This window comes from Sebastes umbrosus, chromosome 4, assembly GCF_015220745.1.
Source record: "Sebastes umbrosus isolate fSebUmb1 chromosome 4, fSebUmb1.pri, whole genome shotgun sequence".
Lineage (NCBI taxonomy): Eukaryota > Metazoa > Chordata > Actinopteri > Perciformes > Sebastidae > Sebastes > Sebastes umbrosus.
The window spans coordinates 28,985,459-28,999,486 of NC_051272.1; the positions used below are offsets into that span (position 1 = coordinate 28,985,459).

The window sequence follows — 14,028 nt, forward strand, 5'->3', positions numbered from 1 at the left end:
CGTTAAAAGCTTGCGCTGGTAACAGGTGGGCTCAGGTATTCGCTGGTCATTTCAGCCATGTTCATGATGTCACTCAGGTGCGCCAAGAAAGAGCAGCATGCCCCAAGCATGAAGTCTTAATGTATGTATGGCCGAGACAGGCTGTGTGGTGCTGCTTCTTTCTGCTTTGCATGGCATCATTCCTCTTGTCTTCATAAATACTTTCTGAGTGGAGTTTGACTTCAACATCTGGATGGCTGCCTGTGATAAAAGAATACAGAGAGCAAATTTAGAATACACATATTGTTCGGGGGAATTCAAGAAAGAATTATTGCTGTTGACTGTGCACACTGACAATTTTTTTTTTTTTTAATGTGTGTGCACTTAGGACATGCTTGCAACAATGCAACGTATCCTCATACAACGGTTCGTATATCTTATGAAAAGTTATTCCTCATTTTTTATGCGTGTTCCTATAAATGTCCAGCAACATGTGACGCACATGTCAATCTCTGCTCCAGTCTTTTCAAAATAAACTTACGTCTTCACAGGAAACGTCTTGGTTAGGTTTAGGCAACAAAACTACTTAATTAGGTTTAGGAAACGATTGACTTGGTTAGCTTTAGGCAACAAAACTACTTAGTAAGGTTTAGGAAAAGATTGTGGTTTGGGTTAAAAAAAAATTTGGAAAAGGCATCATTTAAGTACAAAAGCTGTGTGACTAAAACTACTTAGTTAGCTTTAGGAAAATATCATTGTTTGGGTTAAAATAACTCTAGAAGTTGCGTAACTTAAGTAAGGAAGTTACGTGACAATGAATCAATGTTGACTTCTGGTTTCACGCCGCATACGAACACCGGTCTCCTGGGTGAAAGTTCTGTGTTTATATGACTCACCCATCCACCCTAACTACCTCCCTCCGCAGTGTTTGTCACTCTTTATACTTCATGATTCATGATTACGTGGATTAAATGTGAATTAATTTTGTGGGATTTATACGAATTATAGTGCATTGCTTTTTGTAGGTATGAAAATAATCAGAAACAATGTGAGTGCCTCTGTGTACATCCTCCTTCCCTCAGCCCTGTGGACTCCTGATGCCCACAGTGATCTAGTCCCTCTTAGCCAGACCCACCAGGCCTAGCCCACCCTGGCACTGGCACTGGCACAGCCAAGCTGACAATTATTATCTACCTCACTGCCCTTGGTAGCAAGCTGACGGGATGGGCAGCATTTGTCTGGCTGGAGTATACAGTATCTGTCTGCCTGCGGAGGGTCAATGAGTGCATCCTGACCCCCCCCCCCCCCCCCCCCCCCCCCCCCCCCCCCCCCCCCCCACCCGCCCTACCCAATATTAGACCAAAACAAACTCATCTACAATAAGTCTGATTTATAAGTCTAGTAAGACTGGTAACACAAGTCTGATTAAAAGCTTGTTTGGAAAGTACTACTTTCAATAAGTTTTTTGTGGAAGTCAGAAAAAAACTGTCAACAAACAGCACTCTTATCATAGACAGAGGCTGAGGTCTACACAATGTGGCAGATGTGTGTATGCAGGAAACCCCGCTCTAACTGACAAGGGCTGTGGTGTGAGTCATCCTGGGATTTTCTGACAATGTGGTCTCCTGCAAAGCCTCCTCCACCTCTCCTCTCATCACCTACCACCAGAATCCCTCACAGTCCTCACCATTATCATTTCATCCTAGGCAGCAAGCAGAGAGTCTCACCAGTTACTGATGGTGAACCTGCAGGGATTAAGTTGCTACTTCCTGAAATAAACTACAGCCACTTTCATTTCCTCAAGCTCTGGCAACGCTATTGTATACCTTTATGACTCAACCACACAGTGACAAACACATCTGGGTCTGGCAGGGCCAGAAGCTCTTCCTTTAAAGTGACTCAACTCTGACTTTATACAAGAGCCCTCATCTCCACCACTGTCAACACAGACCAGCCAGCAGCTTTCTGAAGACCTTTGTGACTCATCAGAGAGAACGCGGTGCTGAAGACAGGGCAGGAGCAGGCGGTAGGCAATACTGTGGAGCGAACAATAAAATGCCGATAATGACAGATATGGCCTGTGACACAGATGGGCCAGGACTGTTTTAGATAGACACCCACCTCAACAGGCTGAAATTGCAGAGTTCAAGGAAAACACTCAAACTGACGGATCAAAGAGAGAAGACTTATGAACTTACATTATAGCCTACAGATGGTGCAAAGTGGTGTTTTGGTGTGGTGATGCAGAAGACTGGTGTACAATAAGTCATCCCCTCAGTCATAAGTGGAAATGATTTTTTAAAAAGCTGTTCATGAAGGAAGTTCTCTGTGAGCCCCATCGCTAGTTCCATCCACTGGTACTTTGGCCCAAACTATTAATAACTAAAGAAGTGACCGACACTCTTGACTCCTGAACTGGGAACGATCATTACGGAGTTAAAAATAAACACATTAGCTGCACATCTAAGTGAATCCAACTAGGGTTCTTTTTTAGGCTTGTCACAACAGTCTTTTTAGAGGTTTGGGACTGTGGTGAGGAGTGGGTGGCCCAGCCCTGACCCCCATTCATCTCAGTGAGATACAGTAGGCTAAGTTGTGGAGGAGCGTTCAAAGGCGGCGCATCCCACAAACATGAAACACACACAGCACACAGCACACAGCACACAGCACACAGCACACAACACACAACACACACACAGAGGTCAAGAAAAAGGCTAACCACAGAAGCAGGACTGTGTTTGTTGAAAACTTATCTATACACCGTGTCTATCTGTGCCGGCTGGTATCATACGTTGATCACAGCTATACCTGCGAAAAGTAATGCAGCGTAATTTGTGTGTATCCCACAAAGTCAGTTTGTATGTAATCCACGTAATGTCAACCAGGAAATATAAAGAATGGCGAACGTTGAGGTCGGGGATGGATGGGTAGGTTAAAAAATACCAGGCTTTCATCCAGGAGACCGGCGTTGGTATACCGTGTGAAAACAGAAGTAAGGGTTGATGTATTTGTCACGTAACTTACATACTTAAGTAAAGCCACTTCTGGTGTTATTTTGAGGCAAACCACAATCTTTTCCTAAGCCTAACTAAGTAGTTTTGTCGCCTAATCCTAACGAGTTCGATCTCCTCCTAAACCTAACTAAGTAGTTTTGTTACCCAAACCCAACCAAGTTGATCTTTTCCTAAACCTAACTAAGTAGTCTCGTTACCTAAACCTAACCAAGTTCATCTTTTCCTAAACCTAACTAAGCAGTTTTGTAACCTAAACCTAACCAAGTCGATCTTTTCCTAAACCTAACTAAGTAGTTTTGTAACCTAAACCTAACCAAGTCGATCTTTTCCTAAACCTAACTAAGTAGTTTTGTAACCTAAACCTAACCAAGTTGATCTTTTCCTAAACCTAACTAAGTAGTTTTATTGCCTAAGCCTAAGGAAGTCGTTTCCTATGAAGACTGAAGTTTATTTGAAAAGACGGAAAACAGCGGAAATTGACACATATTGCTGGATATTCGTAGGAAAATGAACAAAAAAGGAGGAATATCATATGAACCTGGTTAAGAAATTCTGGCTAAGGAAACAGATGGAACAGACGGACAGAGAGATGAAGAAATTCTCCCTATCTACACCTGTCTGGTTCTCCTGACCCTACATCCCACTGGCACACCATATCACACTCCCTGATCCCACTGAAGCTCCTTCTGTCTGTCCAGTAGTTCAACTTCAGGGCAGGAAAACCCTGGCTACTGCACGAACAAAATGTGAATATTAACAACGGAGACAAGAGACAAATTCATTCCACTCTAACCACACTATGTCAACCACAAAATATGCGGAAAACACGACTGCACAAACATCATCCGGGTCCACAAACGGCGACAATCCACGAAGATGCGACACCCGTGATAACCCTTCCTGTCTCCATCTACAATCTTTAAGAGCTGAACACATCAAAGATTGGAACAGTGCCGCAGTCTCAAAGTCCAAACGATCACTTGTCTCAGCTTGGATGTGATCCTAGAAGTTTTTGACATCCATGTCAACGAGACAGGCAGGCTCATTCAGACAAACTCGCTCCTTCCTGGCTCAGCTCTCTTGTTCTCACAAGATCCAATACATTCATAACCAAACAGTGGTCAACAGCAAGGACATAAAAAGCTTGTGATTCATAAGCAGTGCCAAAAGGGTTTTCCATAATACGCTAACTTCTCTGTGATCACTCATTTTAAATGTCAAAATGTGTGTGTGAGTGTATGTGTATGTCCTTGTCTCGGTCTCCCTCTCTAATTACAAACACAGAAGACTAGATGTACTTGTGTTGTTTATGTGCTAAGACAAAGTCAGTAACACATAAAATGTCAATGATTTCAGGCATTTATACACAAGTGAATTTCACGCTTTAGAGACAGTCTTTCAAAAATAGACCCAGCGCGTAAAGATAGCGGAGGGGGAGAAAAGAGCCGGGGTCACCCGTGGCTCATGGACCCGGTCGACACACACACATAAACCGGCTAGAATGGTAGAAGATCATCTCCGGCAGCCATGATAACGGAGCCAGAATGTGACGCAGACACATTCTATGAACATCGGAAAGCAAAGCAAAACTTTGGTGAGCGGGCATATGGAGAATATGGAGATGTGGGGTTTTGTAAGGATTGACAGATGGAAAAGGAATGGCAAGCTGGTTGCTCTGAATGAAGGAGCAAAGTGACTTGTGCTGATTAACAGTGAACATCATCATCATCACAGTGCGCAGACATGCCACTCCACCTGAAACATCTCCTGTAAATGCAGCTCTGGTCTGACCATTTCAGACTGGCCAAGTCGATATCATCTTCTGTTCATTATCTATAGCGTCTTTGATATGCATGCTTCAAAATGCTTTTTATTTTCATCATTTATTATTACTAACTTTAAGGAACAGTGTGTAACATTTCGAGGAATCTATTATCAGAAATGGAATATAATATTCATTACTATGCATTCATTAGTGTATAATCACCTGAAACTAAGAATCGTGTTTTCGTTAGCTGAGAAAGAACCTTTCATATCTACTTAGGGAGCCGATCCTCTTCATGGAGTCCACCATGTTGCTCCGCCATGTTTCTACAGTAGCCCAGAATGGACAAACCAAACACTGGCTCGAGAGAGAGCCTTTTGCACCGTAGTTCTTTGACACGTTTGTGAAACTGCAGAGTGCAAAACCGTGGCAACATCAGCCACTGCCTGACTTCCGTTGCTCCTAAGGTAGTGTTATTATGGTAAGGGTGGCCTCCGAGCGATGCCAACGGCGTTACCACGGTTTTGCACTTGGCGGCTCACGTTACCGCAGTCTTGGAAAGGGAGGAGTGAGCGGAGGGGTACTCGTTTGCAATCTCTAACCACACCACTAGATGTCGCCAAATCCTACATACGGCACCTTTAAATTCAGTGTATTCTGGTCTTAAAATGGTATTGCTTGTATTCAATTTGGGTTATTATGTTGTTTTCTACTTCCTTCTGCTCAGTCACTCGCATGTACTGTACAAACCCAAATAATGTCGGCGGAGCATGTAGATGCAGCGGCCGGTAGAACCCATGAACTCTGCTACATTTTTTGTTTTAATTTGTTGTCTTTATTACTGGAGCACGTATAGATATACATAGAGATACAATTATCAACATCGATAACATGCAGCGGACCTTAAGACGATCAAAGGGGCGTCTAAGGAGTCTTGCGAGCCAGAGCCAGACCTGCCCACTAAACGCCACCAAAAGCAGAGTCCACTACACCAGAAGAAATGGAGGAGAGCTGGGACGGGAGCTAAGCTAACCCAGCTAGGACCTAAGGCTATTCCACTACCCAGCCTGCTCCTGGCTGATGTCATGTCGCAGGAAAATAAGATGGATGAAATAAGACTAACTTAGCAACAGGAGATCGGAGACTGACCGCAGGACAGAGCACAGGACTCCAGTGGGACGAGAGGAGGTGGACTCTGAGTTAACATCAATGATGCTTGGTGCTCAAACACAGTCCAAGTTGATGGACAATGTTCTCCTGATGTCGAATTTTTTATGTTGAGATCGGCCCTTTGATTTGCCCAGAGAACTATTTTTGTTGCTGCTGTTTACATTCCTCCTGGTGCAAATCCAAATGCACTACTGTTTCTGTTTCATCTTTTGTTCTGTCTTTTCTTTCTTGTGTAACAAATGGGCTACAACTGTATTTCGTTGTGCAACCCTGTGTTGCATAATGACAATATATGATCCTTCAATCCTTGCATTAATCTTCCTCTTTGTCTCTCTTTCTCCCCTTGTCTTGGACACACACACCCCATTATCTGTCACTCTCATCTCTTGGATTCTGCCTCTCACTGGCCCTTGGCAACATCTTGAATATTCATAACTGTCCTCTGATGAGCATGCTAAATGGGTGTCAAGATGATTTGGCCACATGACAGAAGTGGATTGTCTTTGATAAGCCCCGACTTGAACCAGAACAAGGCCTCAAGGAGGAAAAGAGCGGCCGAGAGAAAAGAGACATTGACCCCAGTGCGTTTTTTGGGTGCTTTGTTGAACCAATCAGAACCCGGGAAGCCGGACCGTTGGCGCTACGACTGGGCAGCAATGGAGAGGTCAGTAGGGGGGCGGACCCCCACGGTGGCCCCAGGGGTGAAAGTCATTGTCACCAGGCTTTAATGGGTCCCAAAATTCCTCAACTGACCAAAACCTGTGAACGATTGAGAAACGAAAGACATTTGTGATTCAAATAGGACCTCCGGGGGCTCCACCATGAGGTCTGCAGTTGGAAAAGCTTCTCAGAGGAAACAAGCACTCTCCCATTCCCATTCCCGCAAGGATAAGCCAACCTGGTCCCCTCCACCCCCTTTTTTGTTACATTTTCATATTTTTACATCACAAAACTACGGGATTTAGCTTGGTTTACTTCGACTTTAGGACAAAGCAGCATTCATTTGGAAAATGAATTATTTAATTCATTTGGCCATAGGGCAAAGTGAATAATCATGGTGGGAAAATAAAGCACAGTAACATGATTTGGTGTCTTTCCTGCAAAGGAATTCAATCATTAAAAAAAGCCAAAGTATCTGTTTGGAATCACAAACAGCAACATAGCTTGTTTGTTAGGGACCTGCATTAGTTTAACTGTACAGAGAAACGCCAATGTGTAATTTCAGAAGGTAATAATTTTATTTCCTTTGTTTATTTATTTATTTTTCCGCTCGTATTAGTTTGGCAAAAGCTTCACAAGCCACCTCCGAGCTCGACAGCAGAAATAATAGGAAACAGTGATTTCTTTATTTTATATTCCCTTTGGAGTGGTCCAACTTTCCTATAGGCACTTCAGACAAAGGCCAGAGCGCAGAGCTGTTTGCTTGTATATGTTTGCACTGTGCTGTGTGCTGCTACAGATGTGCAGGTCTAAATGGGAACCATATCTACCTCTTGATAATGTGTTTATGATTTAGGATGCAAGACTACCCATTTAAACGACCTTTAAGCCTCTGTTGAACACAGACAGGCCAGAGTTTAGGAGTCTTTGATCAAATCAGGTATTTTTAAAGTACAGTGATAAGTACTGAACATATGACATAAGCTCTGATGATGGCAAAGAATATGCATGATTTTATCCATCATGTAGGAATCCTGGATCCACTTAACTGAAGCGGTAGGTAGAGCGCTCTGATCTGAGTTTATACCCCTGGTCGCTACATAAATCCCATCATCCCGTGGGAGGAGTGGAAGGCTGGCACTGCAGGCTTTGTTTTCCTCTTGTCAGCTTGCAAACTCATCTGCCCTCACTGTCCTGTCGCACAGTAAAACCCTGCCCAGCCTGGAGGGTAGACAAAGACCACCAACCACTCTCGGACCATCCTATCCCACAATCTGCTACTGGCACCACACGTTTACCAGGAGCACATAAACATGTGCACGCACACATGACAATATAACCTCAGTGGAAATCACAAACCCGCTCCCTAATCTTCACTAAATCTGCCTCCCCATTTGGCTTTATCTGTCTTTTGTTATCAGTGCTGGGACTGGAGAATGGCAGGGGGTCACAAGGGTAAGACTTCTTTTCCAGCATCTGCTTAAATAGAGGTGGGTGGGTGGGGGGTGTGGGGGGCAGGAGAGCAGAGCTACGCAGGACAAGGGGCCTCCCCTTACTCAACTCCTCAACCCTCCACACCCCCAGCCCCCGACTCTGATATTTTTGGAAGTCTTTTTTCCTTTATTCTGTCTTTTTTCCCCCTTTTCCTTTCCTCTAAAACCAAAATAAAGTATGTGATGGATGAGTGAGCAGAGGCAACACCTCCCCCATCAATCTAGAGCCAGTCGGGGTTTAGGGAGGAGGGGGAAGCCGTCCCTTCACAGAGGACTTCCAGAGGACCCAGCAGCATGCCCCCCATCATGTCTCTCTCTCACACACATCCGCTGGACACACACATGCATGACCAGCCGTATCACAGAGTTGTCATGCGCAGCGTCCACAGATGCATGTTCAAAGCACATGAGTACACACATACAGGACAGGCATGAAATGACAGATAAGCAACTCTGCACATACACCCTGCCACAGCACGATTCACCAACCCCTTTACAGCCCCAATAGGAGCCCCGAGTCTATGGACCCCCCTATTCTCACAGACAGCCTGATTTCAAACCAAATAATGTAAAATTGCCATAACCCAGACAGGAAGGAGAACGAGCGAAGGGGGAAAAAAAAAGAATGAATGCAAAAGAGAGAACAGGAGGGGTGAAGAAAGGAGACACCAAATGGTCCTGGTTAGTGGCTGCAGAGCACAGAGAGATCTGAACAACACAGTCAGTCTCTCTCTCTCTCTCTCTCTCTCTCTCTCTCTGAGAGCACCACCAGCACAAGGAGTAAATTCCAAGAGAGTGTCGTCACCAGGAGCAAGCGAAAGGCAGGGAAGTGGTTTTAGAAGAAAAAAGAAAACCCTGGTTTAAGCCTCTGGGTAAGTTTGTGGGTGGTTTGGTGGGTGGTGTTGTATATATACACTCTATATATACTGTATGTGTGTATGTGTGTGTGCACGTGGGTACATACACACAGTGGGTGGGTAGGTAGGCGTTGGGGGGTTGATTGCAAAGGAGGTTGCATTCTCATGCTGTATGCACAAAGATACAATATCTACGTTATGCATTAAGAAACACATGCGTTATAAACTGCAGATGTGCACCGAATATAAACAATCAAAGATAATGAGCTGATGACAGCCTGATGGATTGACAACAGCCGACTGTGGTCCATGGGACCCATGACCATTCACTTCCTCTTCTGTCTCTTTCAAAAACACACAGATAAAAGGATAACCATCATACTCATGAAGACGAGAAGAAGGAGGGGGCAAGTAGAAAACACCACGTGTTGTACAACGGTGGCATACAGTGACTGTAAAAGGTTTAACAAAAACAACCCGACATGTATGGCTTTGCCTGCTTTCTTCTTCTTCTTCTTCAGTGGTCTTCCTGTGTATTGCGGTAGATTGGTCCACAGCGCCCACTACAGTCACATCAATTATCGGACCCACTCATTAGCTGGGAGCGCTAAATTTCTTTTTCTGTGTAACAAAGATTCAAACACTCACATAGTTGTTGTTTAGACTGAATATGGAGCACACGTTAGAGGTGGCACAACTGCAAAGTTAACAGACTTTCAATGAAATGTCTTAATAGAATTAAGAGAGAAGATGTGTTTGTTCAAGCTGTAATTGATTCAGCTTGAGTGAACAATGTGAGCTAAGTTGCTGTGTGATTCCAGTTTATGAACCAAAGGTGACAAGAAGAAAAATAAGACGAGAAGAAACTGGAGTTCAAGATAAGTTTTGAAATCAGTCTGGGTCGGAGCTACAACACACTCGCAATGGCACACTGCTCCCAAACACAAAGCTATGTCTATAATGTTGGTCCAATGGCTCTTTGTAGTGAGTAAACATGGACAGCAAAATACACTGTATCTCCTATTCAATAAGATTTCCCCTATACAGCTGCTGATTGGCTTAACGCTGGCTGCACCTGATTCGACTATTATCAGCCCATTAAACCTGCAGTAGGCAGAATGTTTTTGGCATCATTGGGCAACAATTCTATAATAACCATTCAGCATATTGTAATTCAAGTGTTCTGAGAGAAAACTAGACTTCTGCACGTCCTCATGGCTCTGTTTTCAGGCTTTAAAATATCTAGCCCTTGACGGGAGACTTTGGCCAATCACAGATCATGTCAGAGAGAGTGTTCCTATTGGCTGTTCATTCAACAGAGGCAGCTGTCAATCACTCGCAAAGTCAGATCAAATGGTCAAACTAGGCAGTTAACAACTAGGCTGATTGACAGCTGCTCAGAGACGGCAAGACTCCAGCTCAGCTCTGATTGGTTGTTTTCCTCCAGTCTGTGAAATCCTGCAGATGCCATTAGGAGCACCGAAGGACAAGGAGGACACCGGAGGACACAGAGGCACATGATTTCATTCAGATTACCTGTCTCATGCACTACTGTCAGGATATAGTGACCGTTTTATAAATATAACTTTTTTTAATCATATTTGCTCCAATTCTACCTACTTCAGCTATTAATAGGCGTTATCGGTCACTATAACCATAGATGTGGGTCATTAGGGGCCTACTATGCCTACTACGTTGTAAAAAATGAAATCAAAACTTAAAAGCAACACGATTTAAATCTGAATGAAACATTATGTTTTTAACACAAAAACAATGGCTTCTTTAGATTTAGGAAACAAAAACACTTGGTTAAGTTTAGGGAAAAACATTGTGTGTTGGCTTAAGATAACGTTTTAAAAGTGAAAGTGAAACTAAACGCTTGTCAACAAACGAGATGTGAACCCCAACCCCCTGTGTTTTGTGTCCCATCCATCGCCCCCTGACTTCCACCCTATATGGAGGTTCACGCTGTTTATACTACAGCGCCTGAGAAGAAGCGACTTACGCTTCTGTTCCTGTTATAATTACGTTTGCTAAAGGTCACTGTTGTCTTCTTTTATTCTTTCATTTGCTGATCAACCATGTAAATAAATGATAAAAACCTAATATTGGGTGTAGCAGGGCCCTACTGACTCACATCTATGGGGCTTAAAACGACAGATAACGCCTATTTATTGGCCTGATAACAATCTAATCGGCTGCTTGATCAGTGGTCTGACACCTGGATGAGTTTTCTGTGAACTAATATGGTTGTGACGGACATAAATGCACACACACAAATAGTTTGCATGGTAGTACAGTATGTGTGTGGCACAACCTCCAACCAGCAGAATTATTGCGCCTGGGCTCATTTGCAGCCAACACAGCCCCAAAACTGTGGAGATCCAACTCATGTATAGCCAAACCAGATTCATCAGACTCCAGACAGCTTGATGTGGGGACGGCAACCCCGTGTTGTTGTTGTCATTTTTGTTTGTGGGTCAGGCAAGGGCTTCCGGTATTTTGATGCCACACATTGTCAAGTGTGTGGTTTTTTTAAAATATGTGTTTGGATAAAAAATGGACTGCGGCCCTTTTGCTGTTGGGTAACCGCATGACAAGATAACGAATATGTTTTAAAGAGCCTGACTTCCAGGACAAGACATTAAAAATCCCTTTACACTCCCATGTTGCTGAACTGATCATGGAAGTATGTATATTTAACTCAAAATCCAGGAGGAAAAAAAAGGAAAATTGACCCACAGCAAAACTAAAAATACGGGTTATCACAAGCACACAAGGAGAGGAGCTAAACATAGCAGCAAGCTTCTGACACAGTGAGAGAGAGAGATGGATAGATAGAGATGGAGAAATAGAGTGAGAGAGATAGCCTAACTAACAGCTGTGAACATTTTCCATTTGAAGTGAAACATTCCTGTGTGCTCGTGGCCCTGCACACTCCAGCGGGCTTCCTCTCAGCTCCATGTGGTATTTGTCCCCAGCTAAGATCCAGAGAGTGGGAGAGCGAGCTGCAAACTTTCCCAAGGATACCATCCAGCCACATGCCACTCTTGCCCTCCCTCTCAGCAGAACGGCCCCGCTTTCCTCTCTTCCCACTCTCCTCCTACGCTCCCTCTCTTCTCTACCACCTCCTCACCACCATCTGTGGCTTACCAGGACATCATTTTCATTAACGATTTGCCCCTGATTGGAGAATCATTCTATTCTAGTAAAGGCCACCCGTTGGATGTTTAAAGCCTCAAAATAAGCACTTTCATGTCTGAGCAGTAGTAAAAATATTTAGCCATGAATGCTAGCGGCATGACTCTATGGTTGGCAATGTTGGTCTGTCCATCTGTCCAGCACTGTGGTCCAGAAAGAAATATCTCAACAACAATTGGATGGATTGCCATCACATTTTGTACAGACATTAAAATGGGAACACCACTTAAATTAAGAATGCCAATATGTTATTTCCATGGCCTAGGAAAGTTCAATCATTATTTGTGAACATGAGCTACTCTCTCTCAAAGCCAGAAACCCAGCGAAGTAAGTCTCAAACTTGTGATGTCATAAGGTATAAAGTGTGGAGCTGCTCCATAGGCAGTGAATGGGAGACTGATTTTGTGGACCCACAGAATATTTGTTTTCTTTTTTATACCCCAATGAGTTTTATTCTATTGTAGTGTTGTCAGTTGTGAAACAGAAAATGTTCCAACATACTCAGAATATTCCCCTGGGTGCTCTCAGTGTCATCTAGAACATATCTCCCCATTCATTGTCTGTGGAGCAGCTCCACACTTTATACCCTATGACATCACAAATTAGAGTTTCAGCACTTTAGTTTTTGGATTTGGGAGAGAGTTGTGCATGTTAACTAATATTTTTGGACTGTCTTAAACCATAGGAATAACATTTATGAATTTTGAAAAAGGGCTTAGTTCCCCTTTAATGGTCCTCCATGGTTCCCCGTCGATTTTTACCCATATGATTTTGGTGATTCCTGACTTTTCCTTTAGCACTCAGCATGCATTTGCAACATGGACCAAAGTTGTTGCACCTAGGGTGTTGTTAGGTTTGCATGACTAAACATAACACATAACACATTGACTGATCTACATAGGGGAAATAGTAAAGACGCGTTCAAACAGGCCATTATGTGAACACGGGTGACGACAACATCAACAATCATGACTATGTGACTTCTCGCATGTTTTCGTGACAAAACGTAGTTTGGAGACCACATCGGGGATTCCTCCTGGTGAAAGATCTTGTAGTGTGTGACCTTCTGTCACCGGTCAGTCATGTAGTGTGAAAACCACAACGACTTAAAGACTCCCCATTACAAAGACAGCAAGTTGTGTAGTGTGAACAGTACAGCAATCTGACGACTTTGAAAGCCGTGGAGTGTGAACTTGGCTTAAACTAGCTGTTTAACGCTTCCTCTGAATGGAAACCGTCAGTCCTGCTGTGTGTTTAGTTCCGTTAGCTGTTAGCTCTGTTGCCAAATGCACCGTACGACTCCCATCTTCGGCTAACAGCTAACTAGGTCTCCTCCTACTGACACAAGAAGACACGCTTCGTTGTAGTCATTGCTCGGTTCAGTTTGTCATTTGCTGAAGCAGTTGTTGATCACTTAAAATATGTTTTCAAAAAATGTGAATTACTATAATCACGAGAGGCCCTTGAGCATACAGTGATAAATGAGCACAAAAAAAAAGGCTGATGTGCAAGATTATCCGTGGACAGACGCACTCACATGACTGAATACATAATCTCCTGCCAGAGATAACTAATGACGTTCTCATCCGCTTCACCTGTACTGTTGTCCTACTTAGCAAATATTAGCATGCAAAATAAACTGGTGAACATTATACCTGCTAAAGATTAGTATGTTAGCATTGTCAATTTGAGCATGCCGACATTAGCATTCAGCCCAAATCACCGCTATACCCAAGTACAGCCTCACAGAGCTGATCTTATCTTATAGACCTTAGTCCGGTTTAATTTCCATTTGCATGATGATACGTCATAGGCCATTTCTGAGTTGGTGCCTGGTGCCACCAGAAAGTGGCACAGTGCAAAAGTGGCACGGTGAAATTCATTCACAC

The 14,028-nt window shown here is 43.6% G+C and overlaps 1 long non-coding RNA gene across 2 annotated transcripts in view; it reads right to left on the reverse strand.

Moving 5' to 3' along the window:
• The window catches only part of LOC119487397, a 130,718-nt gene that overhangs the window by 56,076 nt on the left and 60,614 nt on the right, over positions 1–14,028 (reverse strand). For both annotated transcript variants that reach the window (XR_005206701.1, XR_005206700.1), the window contains exon 2: positions 2–240. This is a non-coding gene — a long non-coding RNA (uncharacterized LOC119487397). The remainder of the gene's footprint in view (position 1; positions 241–14,028) is intronic.